At 38.2% G+C, this 10,768-nt stretch overlaps 1 long non-coding RNA gene across 1 annotated transcript; it reads left to right on the forward strand.

The window, feature by feature from the left end:
• Nucleotides 1–1,913: 1,913 nt before the first annotated feature.
• On the forward strand, nt 1,914–3,987 carry LOC120269775. Its single transcript, XR_005539415.1, has 3 exons — nt 1,914–2,029; nt 2,782–2,837; nt 3,949–3,987. It is a non-coding gene; the product is annotated as an uncharacterized LOC120269775 (long non-coding RNA).
• Nucleotides 3,988–10,768: the final 6,781 nt, after the last annotated feature.

A 10,768-nucleotide genomic window follows, 5' to 3' on the forward strand; every position in this document is an offset into this window, starting at 1 on the left:
TATAGTTATTTTGCATAAAATTGTTATTATTATTTACTTCCCTCACTGGCGTGGAAAGAAACATGATGCAGAAGGTGATCCTAAAGTGACTTCACTTCCTATCAAATGAACATTAGATGTGGGAAAATAGACACTTCAAAAAAGTGTCCCTTCCTCAAAAATAAACACATAAACCACCGGAAGCGGAAGCGATATTACTTATACTCATTTCAAAAAAGTGCTACTTTCCCCTATTTCCTCACTTCCATTCACTTTCCCACAAGTGAATGGACCTGTGCCATAGATTTTGAAGGCTTAAACAAAGTTCATATTGATGCTCCAAAAATCAATAACCTTCTCCAAACTAGCAAGGAAGGTTGAGAAACATTTATTGCTTTTGCCAATGGATACCATGAATCTTATAGTCGCTAAACATGGACTCTAATACCGAGATATTGTAGTTTATCTTAATAATCAAGTGGTGTAAGTTTTTGAAATGAATCAAAAAGAATAAGAAAAAAATTACTAATGACAATATGTGTCTTTTTTTATCTAGGCTTACAAACCATAATAAAACAACTAAAAAAGAAACTATCATGCATTAATACATGAGACATATAAGGAGATTAAACAATTGACACTAGACTTAATCCTAGTAACACATTATTTCCACATAGACTACCACATAAGATGCCAACATAAGTGTTGAGGATCATGGCTCCGGTGTCACCTGAAAACTTTCTGCTTGAGAAGAAGAAGAGAAGTTAAAGAAAAGTTAAAGGAAAGGAGAAGAGCTGCAGGTCAACAAAGTAAAAAAAACAAAAGAGAACATCACTTGAATATTTCGGTAGTCAATGAGCATAGAGCTCTTCACACCTTAATATATTCAAAAAAGTAGATAACTTAAAAACCTACAATAAAGACCCTACTTTCATTGTTCAGAACACTCCACCAACTATGTTCTCATTGGCCATCAACCTTAACATAGAAACTATATTTTAATACCACCTTTTTCTAACACCACTCCTGCACTACAACCAGTAATGTTGACCATAACTCAACCCATTTATGACTCCATACTATGCCTACACCTATACACTTGTAACAATGCTCATGTACTGCCGCAAGCCATCACACTTGGCGCTTCTTCCGGCCATATACTTCAATCATATGTCAGCACTGTCATCAATACCCCCCCTTGATTGAAGCATTTGAACTCCCAGTTGAGCTTGAACAACTTTGTGCTTCTCTGAAGGAAGGGGCTTGGTGAAGATGTCTGCGAGTTGATCACCAGTGATGTAGTGTTGTAGGACAACTGATCCATCGGAAACCAAGCTGCCAATGAAGTGGAACCTCACATCTATGTGCTTGGTTCTTCCATGAAGAGCGGGTTCTTTGCAACTGCAATGGTTGATTGATTGTCACACCACAGCACTGAAGCTTTGTCAAACTTTCTCCCACAATCACTTAGAATTCTCCTTAGACAAACCATTTGTGTAATACCCTGAACCTGTGAATAACTGTTAGAAAATATATTCAGGGTATTACTACAGTTGCAGTAAGGTTTTCTACAGATTAATCTTGTTGAGAAACCCCAAGTGAAAAGAATAAGGACTTAAATGTGAAAGTTTATAACAGATTTTGGGTTAAAGAGTAATTAAAAAAGGATTGATATAAAATGTTTCTGAAAACCAAGAACTGAAAGGTAAGATGAAGGGATCTTTTTGAAATGTTGTGTTATAATCCAGGGACCGTTGGGTAATTTGAAAGGACCTTTTGAGAATACTATTTCATAATTCAGGGATCATTGGTGAGTTTTTCAGGGACTGTTTTGTAAGAAATTATATTTTGAGGGACTAAACGTGAATTTCGGCTGAAAACTTAAGTTGGAGAAAACTCTAGATTTTGATGGTTCATCTTCTTCTTCATCTTTGTGCTACAGTACCCGAGAGGAAAAAAAAAAAAGAGAAGAAAAGAGTGAGAGGTTTGGAGAGAAATTTGATGAGATAAAACTTAGTACTTTGAGAGGAGAATGAATGAAGTATTCTTGGTAAGTATTTTGGTAATTTATTTATTGATATACTTGGATGAATGTTTGTGTGTATTTTGGTTTGAATTTTTATGTTTTGCTTTGAAAAGATAAAGTTTGGTGATGAAAAATGATGAGATTGTTGTTAGTAATGATTGAATGCTTGAAGTTATTTGGAAAAATCTTGTATTTGAGTTGAAATTGCTTGAAATGGAGGATGAGATTTTCGGTTTTACTGTAGCAATTACTGTAGCACCGAGATTAGGGTTTGGTTTGATTAATTAAGTTGATGATGATGATTAGGAGGTTAATGATAATGGTTAGATTGAAGTGGGTTGAGTTAGCCAAGTTGAATTGGTTGGATCAAACCAAATTGGATTGAATTGATTGAGTTGAATTAATTTGGTTGAGTTGGGCTTGATCAAATCAAGTTGAGATGGTTTGGGTTTGGTTCAGTTGATTTGAGTTAAAGATTTTGGACTGAACCAAGTTGGTTCAATGGATTTTGTATAAGAATTGAGTTGGTTCAAGGCTGGTTCAGTGAAATTGAGTTTGGTTCAGTGAATTTGAGTTTGGTTCAATGGAATTGAGGTTGGTTCAGAATGGTCTAGCCCAATTTGAGTTGGCTTAAGTGCAATTGGAGACCAATTTGATTATGCAAGGTCGGATTTTAACCGATTGGAATGAGTGGGCCCAATAGAGAGTCTATTATTGTTCATTGTTTTTCTTTTTATTTAAATGTGTTATTTATTTTTATTATGTTATCCTGCTAGGTGTTGATTAGGCTTGGGAGGAGTTCTAGGTCTAGCAAGGAGCTCAAGGACACCAGGTGAGTTGGTAGTGGCTATTATTTTAAATAATTGATTAATTATTATTATTTTGAAATAATTGTTTAATGGCTAGTATTTTGGAAATAAATGTTTAAGTATTTCATTTTATCATGTTTGATTCCATATATAGTTGAAATATACGTATATTTGTTTGCCATTGATGTTCATGATAACCGTATTGATACATTCATTTTGTATAATTATACGTATTTGTGAATAGTAAAAATACATGTATATGTGATTTAATTATTCAATTCTTGTATTTATTTTTGATGGGTATATATGCTTTGATTTGGAGTGATTTGCGAAAACCATGTGAGCATATTAAAAGATGTTTTATCGGCATTGTTAGTAGAATTGGTTTTCATTCCTCGGTATAGGAATGGTATCGTGGATCCGGGCTTTACTGGCATTGTGCATTGTTATACTTTTGACATTGGCTTTGTGGAAAATAATGGTTATTTCCGTGATGTGAATACTTGTCCTGGAAAAGGATCATGTGTTATGATTTATACAGATGGTATTATTCTGTATGTTTACTTGATGGTTTTGATGGTGACGGGCTAAGGTCCCGACTCATCGCGAGTAGTGGGTCCCCACGAGCCGACCTTTAGAGGTGGCGTGGTGGACACAGGGTGTTGATTACTACGAGGGCCGGTTCGGTGGGAGTGCGAGCCCACGGTCGGATATTCATCGGGTGGCAGGGGTCACCGACCCGGTGAACCGATGGGTCAACGTCAGGACATGAGTTCCTTGACGGCTCTGAACCTAGCCGCGGCCACGGCGAAGGTTTAGAGAGTTTTCTAGACCATGTTATGTTGGGTGAGTGTTGGGTATTGCTGTATTTTGAATTTGAGATTTATGTTATTTTTGAATTGTGATGAGGGCAGTCTCTCACAAAAATTGTGTTTTCTGAGAAAATCAAATTGATGTTGATTTATGTTGAATTTATGTTTCGAAAGTTCTTTAAAGATTGTATTTTGCTAGAATTCTGGTATTTTGGAAAAATTGGAAAATTATTTGAGCAGTTGGTATTTATATATTTTATATATACTGTATTTAAGTATTTGAAATTATTAAGCCACTACCGACCAACTGAATGTGCTGTAGCTGCAGGAGCAGGACCCTAGATTGCCTGATCGAGTATAGAGCTAGTCAGGGTTGAGTCCAGGACTGCAGTGGGTCCCCCTTTCTTTCTTTCTTGTTATTGGTGTTGTGATCTTGTAGCGGTTGTACCCGCAAATTTGAGTATTTGTATTTATTGTATTTCTATATTTGAACCTGTAGTTTGTGTAAAATTGTAAATTGTGATTTGTAGGTCTGATTTTTGTTTTAAAAGCGAGTGTCGGTTTTCGATTAAAAGGGAATTTTAACTGATGGGTGCCACATTTACCTCGGTAGAAGGGGTGGGTGTGACAATTTGACATGATGCTAAAGTGGTAGCAATGTACTCAGCAGCCTCAGTTGTGGATAGAGCCCCCACATCTTGCTTCTCAGATCCCCAAGTGATCGCACTAGGTCCAAGTTTGAAAAACATCCCTGAGGTGCTCTTTCGATCACTCAAAGATCCACCATAGTCATTGTTTGTGTACCCTTCTAGACTCTTTTCTGTCTTATGAGAATAAAACAATCCATACACTAATGTCCCTGCTAAATACTTAACAACTCTCTTGGCTGCACAAATGTGCTTAACATCGGGTCTGCTCATAAATCTGGATAGAAAGTTAACTAAATAACAAATGTCAGGTCTTGTGTGCACAACATAGAGAAGATTTCAAATTAATCTTCTTTACACTTTAGGATCAGTTGCACCTCATTTTCCTCATTCAAAAACTTCTCATTAACTCCCATTGGAGTCTCAACATGTTTGCACTACTTCATATTCAATTGATTCAGTAAGTCTTCAACATACCTCCTCTGTGATATAAATATCCCTTTAGTTGATTGATCTACTTCCAAGCCAAGAATGAATTTCATTAGACCTAAGTCTGACATATCAAATATCTTCATCATTTCACCTTTGAAATGCTCAATTAAGGCCTGTGGTCCACTCGTATATACTATATCATCTACATATAGACTGATTAGTATACAACTGCCATCCTTAAGCACCTTCCTATATAATGTGTGTTAAGTTTCATTCCTCAAGTGCCCATGCTGCCTGAAATGACTGTCAATCTTACTATACCATGCTCTCGGCCCTTGTTTGAGCCCGTAGAGAGCCTTCCTCAAATGATACACCAGATGTTTTTTACCTTCAACTTCATATCCTTTAGGTTGGACCACATAGACCTCTTCAGCTTACCATTGAGGAAAGCCGATCTCACATCAAAATGAAACACCAGATAGTGAGCTTAAGAAGCTAAAGCTAGAATAATTCTCACTGTTTCGAGCCTCGCCACCATTGAGAAGACTTCTTCATAGTCCAGACAATACTGTTGTGCATAACCTTTGGCCACAAGTCTTGCCTTATGCTTATATATCTCTCCATTAGCTCCAGACTTGGTCTTGTACACCACACTTGAGTCCCACTGCCTTCTTCCCTGGAGGTAGTTCAGTCAAGTCCCAAGTTTTATTGCTTTGAATTGCCACCAATTTTGCATCCATGGCCTCCTGCCATTCTTTGTGTCTCACTACATCTCAGTATTCCTGTAGATCAGCAATATGTAAAGCAAATGTATATGAATTATATATTTCAGTCAAGAGTCTGGTCTTCCTAGGCGGTGATCCATCAGTAGATGCCACTCGTGAGTTTTCACTGCTTGTAATCTCCCTGGTGCTTGACAGACTTCCACTCCTTAATTGTTTTTCCTTCTCACACTCTTAACATGAATTGTTTTTGTCTTCATCTTTATTGGCAACAGAATCCCCAACAGTTTTCATAGGTTCACCTTTGCTTGTATCCCATGCCCACCAAGAATTCTCATAAAATATCACGTCTCGATTAACAATTATCTTTGATATAATAGGATTGAATAGCCTATATGCCTTGGATTCTGGACAATAACCCACAAATACACACTTCTCGGATTTTTCATCCAGCTTCTGGAGTTTTTGTGAGGGAAGAAGAGCAAAAATAATGCAGCCAAATATTCTAAAATGACTTACATTGGGTTTCTCTACATGCCATATCTCATATGGTGTTTTATTCCCCATATCTTGAGTTGGAGATCGATTGATCAAATACACTGAGGTGACGATTGCCTCGGCACAAAATTTAGTTGGAAAACCACCATCTTTGAGCAGACATCGCGCCATTTTGACTATTGTTCTATTCCTGTGCTCTACCACACCATCTGTTGTGGTGTGTAGGGGCTCGAGAATTCTCTTCTAATCCCGAACTCCACACAATACTCCCTAAAGTTCTGAGACGTGAATTCCCATCCACGATCAATTCTTAGTGACTTCAACTTCTTCCTGGTTTCTCGCTCAACCAAAGCATGGAACTTCTGGAAATGTTCAAAGGCTTCACCTTTGTTCTTCAGAAAATACACCCAACACTTCCTACTGAAATCATCAATGAGTAATAGAAAATACATGTTACCTCCTAATGAGACTGTGTTCATAGGCCGGCATATGCCCATGTGAACAAATTACAGACACGTTGTAGTTCTTCTGGATCTCCCCATAGGAAACACAGTCCTTGCTTGTTTGGATATTGCACAATCTTTACACTAAGACAGTTGTTTCAGTTCTTGTAACCTAGAGACCATCTTCTTATGTGCAAGTGAATCCAAACTCCTATAGTTTAGATGCCCAAAGCGTTAATGCCATATCTCGCTTGTTCATAGCTAAGTTTAGCCTTTTAATTCTGGTGAGGACCAGTGGAAACATATTATTGTTTTCCCTTGGTATTGCAGCTATTTGCTCCTTTGTGTGATCATCTCTAATGATGATCTATTTTCTTGAAAGATAACTGAGTATCCTTTTGTGAGTTATTGTCCAACACTGAGGAGATTATGCACAAGCCTTGGGACTAGTTGTACTCCATGTAGTTGCTTGAGCTCACCATTCTTTGTGCTTATGGCGACAATTCCAACTCCGAACATCTCCATCTCCTTATCATTGCCAAGACGAACAGACATCTTCTGGGATTCATCAAGTTTTTTGAATAATCTCCTCTCGCCTGTCATATGGTTGGAGCATCCATTGTCCACCAACCAAACCGAGCTTGACCCTTCTACTGCAGCATTGCTGGCCATGAACACAAGGATTCACGTTCTTCTATAACTAGAGAAGCTTCCTTCTTTATTTGGTTGTCTCTTTTTTGGAATTCTGCCTTCATATGCCCATATTTCTTATAGTGAAAACACTGAACATTAGCTTTAAAATCTCTGCCTTGACCTTTTGCCCATCTGCATCTTCCTCTCGCTCAAATGGAACCTCTTCCATAACCTTTGATTGGGCTCCAACCAGTGGATGAACTAGAGTTCCCCTTCTCCTTGACATGAGAGACTGAACTCTCACCCTTCACATGTAAGGCCTTGTCACTTACCTTCCCTGAAGACCTATTAAGCCTGACCTTATGCACTTGAAAAGACCCACTGAGCTCGGCGAGGGTGAGCTTCATGATGTCTTTTGATTCTTCAAGAGCAACTGCCACATAATCGAACTTTGGTTCTAGACTTCATAGCACCTTAGACACTACTTCTGATTCAGTGAGCTTGTGTTCAAGGCCCTTTAACTGATTTACAATTATCACAACCCTCGAGAGATAATTCTAAACACTCTCATTATCCTCCATTTGCAGGTTTCAAAACTTTTTCTCAATGCCTGCTTCCTCATAGTCATCATCTTAGAAGACCCTTGATACTGCTTCTTGACAATCTCCCATGCCTTATGCCCTGTTTCAGCATCTACTATCCGCAACCATCTTCTCCAGCTCCCTTACGCCCATAAGCAGCCCTTAAACAGTCCGGTATAAATAAAACTTATGAGGATTTTTAGGGAATCTTCTATTCTTTGGTGGAGATTCTTGGATGTGAGGTTGAGAAAGAAAAGAGACGAATCTCCAGCACTTAAGGAGCAATTTGGAGAGGGATTTGGATCTACATTCAAGAGGATTGAAGATCGTAGCCATCGAGCTCATCTTGGTGGCGTGTGTGGAAGCTTCTCCAATGATTCTTCATCCTAGGAATTGAAAGGCAGATATCTCATTTCTACTCTATATACGGATTAGAGCTAATCTCTCTCTCTCTGGGGAGAGATTATCTACTTAAGAGATTACCATTAGTACACAATAAGGTTTTATAGAGTGTTAATGTGATTATGTAAATGTCTTTTGTAAGAAATCAGGGTTTTGTATACTTTTGGAAACCTTTTAGCTCAAATAGGATTGAATGTTTAAACAACCATTATCCTATACCTCATAACTCTAGAGGAATGTTATGCCCGGACATCATTTTCTTCTTTGATTTCTCTTGTATTATTTCCCATATTTTCTTGTATACATTTGCTTTTATTCATACACACATTACTCGATCGTTTAGGCTATTTTTCTGTTCTAGAGTCATTACTAGTATTCACCTCCTTCCCTGTGGATCGACACTCTATACATTTACGCATAATTTATTACACGTCAGCACATAGACTTGCATCCCTATCAAGTTTTTGGCACCGTTGCCAGGGAGGGATAGTGATATTAGGCACACTTGATTATCCGTCACTTAAGCCTTTTCTTTTCTTTCTTATTTGTTATTATTTTATTTTTCTTTATTGTTTTTGGATTCTTTCTCTTTTGTTTGATTATATTGTATGCCACCGATGGGCAAAGCATTAAGACTAGTAGAAGATGAGAGCAGTGTAGAAAGAGTGATTGGAACCAAATTGAGAACAACTCTACTGAATGAAGTAGGATCTTTGATAGTGAGTGTTGAGGAAAAGTAGTTAGACACCATGGAAGATCAAGGGAACCACATAGGATACTTTTAGATTATGCTCGCCCCACTATTGACTGTTCTCAGTCAAGTATAGTGCGGCCACCAGTTACAGTAAACAACTTTGAGCTCAAGCCTGCATTTGTACAAATTATTCAGAATTTAGTACAATTTCATGGATTACCGACGAGTATCCTAACAGTCATAATGGGGGATTCCTCGAAGTATGTGACATGCTTAAGATTAACAATGTTTTTGGCAATTCCATTAGACTTCGCTTATTCCAGGCAACTCATTGATTCGGCAGCAAGAGGATCGCTAGGCAGTAAAACCCCGAAGGTAGCCAAGAAGTTGATTGAAGAAATAGCCATAAAGAATTATCATTAGAATTCAAGAGGTAAATCAGTAGTAAGGCCAAGCGGGATGATTGAAGTTAGTGAAGTCACAGCACTAGTAGCCTAGGTGGAAGCTTTGAGTCGAAAGATTAATCATTTGTCTACTCAGAAGTCAGCTATTGTTATAGTATATGACACGTGTGGGGGAGGACATGCCTCAATAGATTGCTCTATTATCGCAGCAACGTACGGACCTAATAAACAAGTAAATTTCATTGGTAGTGCCTTCCGACAACAAGGTAACCCCTACAGTGGCACATATAACCCAGGATAGCGGAATCACCCCAATTTCTCTTGGGAAAATCAAGGGCAGCAGTAGAAGCCCCACTAGGATTCCCTCCTTACTAACAGAATGATAAGAGACTCATATTGGAAGAAGTGCTCACTCAATTTATTCAAAGTACAGATATCAAGTTTAAGTATTCAAACAACCGATTCCAAAGCATAAAAGTGTCAATGAGAAACTAACAGACTTCTCTTCAGAATTAGAAGAACCAGGTAGGGTAGATTGCTAAATTGTTGTTTGAATGCCCTCAAAGAAATTTGCTGAGTAACACTGAAGCCAATCCTCATGAGTATCTCAAAGCAATTACTCTTCGGAGTGGTAAGGAAATGGGAACAGATAGTGAAAAGGTGATAGAAAGGGAAAAGGAGCCAGCAATTGAGGCTATTTCAAGTCCGATAAGAGAAAAAGAGCCTACTCCAAATGTTGAGAAGAGAACACTGCCACCGGTGAAGGAATACGTTCCCCGCCTTCCTTACCCATCAAGATTGAAAAATGATCGCACGAACGAACAATTCAAGAGATTTATGGACTTGTTGAAGCAATTGCACATCAATGTACCGTTTGTTGAAGCCTTATCTCAAATGCCAAAGTACGCAAAGTTTCTTAAGGACCTACTAACAAACAAGTGAAAGTTTGAGGAGGTGTCAATGTTCATATTGAGTGAAGGGAGTTTGGCATTGCTTCAGAATCGACTCATTTGAGGAAAGCGAAAAGATCCAAGGAGTTTTACTATCCCTTGTAACATTGATGAATTGGTTAATGAAAAAACCCTAGAGAATTTAGGTGCTAGTATTAATGTGATACCTTACACCATGTTTAAAAGGTTTAGACTTTCTTACCTTAAACCAACTAGGATGACATTGCAACTAGCTGACCGCTCCATTAGACATCCTACGGGAATCATAGAAGATGTTTTGGTTAAGGTTGACAAATTTATTTTCCCGGTAAATTTTGTGATTCTAGATCTAGATGAGGATGTTGAAGTGCCCCTCATTCTTGGTAGGTCATTCCTAGCCACCTCCCAAGCCTTCATTGATGTTGGCAATGGTAGAATGACACTTAGGGTTGGGGATGAGGAAGTCATATTTGCTTTATCAGATGCAATGAAACATCCTTCTACTTTTGATGATACTTGTTATTTTCTTGATAAGACTGATTTATTGTTGATGAATGTGTGCAGGAAATCTTGCTAAATGAGGCTTTAGAGTAGTTATTGGATGACCCTCACAATGAAGAGGCCACTCTTTGCTTACACCAACCATGACTGAGGAAAACATGAGGAAAAAGCATTGGCGTAAAGTCACTTCCCCAAAGAAAAGCAAGAGAAAACTTTCGCCCAAGGGGGTAACCCCTGAATCGGTCAAGTTCATTGG

The sequence above is a fragment of the Dioscorea cayenensis genome, chromosome 2 (genome assembly GCF_009730915.1).
Source record: "Dioscorea cayenensis subsp. rotundata cultivar TDr96_F1 chromosome 2, TDr96_F1_v2_PseudoChromosome.rev07_lg8_w22 25.fasta, whole genome shotgun sequence".
In the NCBI taxonomy this organism is placed as follows: domain Eukaryota; kingdom Viridiplantae; phylum Streptophyta; class Magnoliopsida; order Dioscoreales; family Dioscoreaceae; genus Dioscorea; species Dioscorea cayenensis.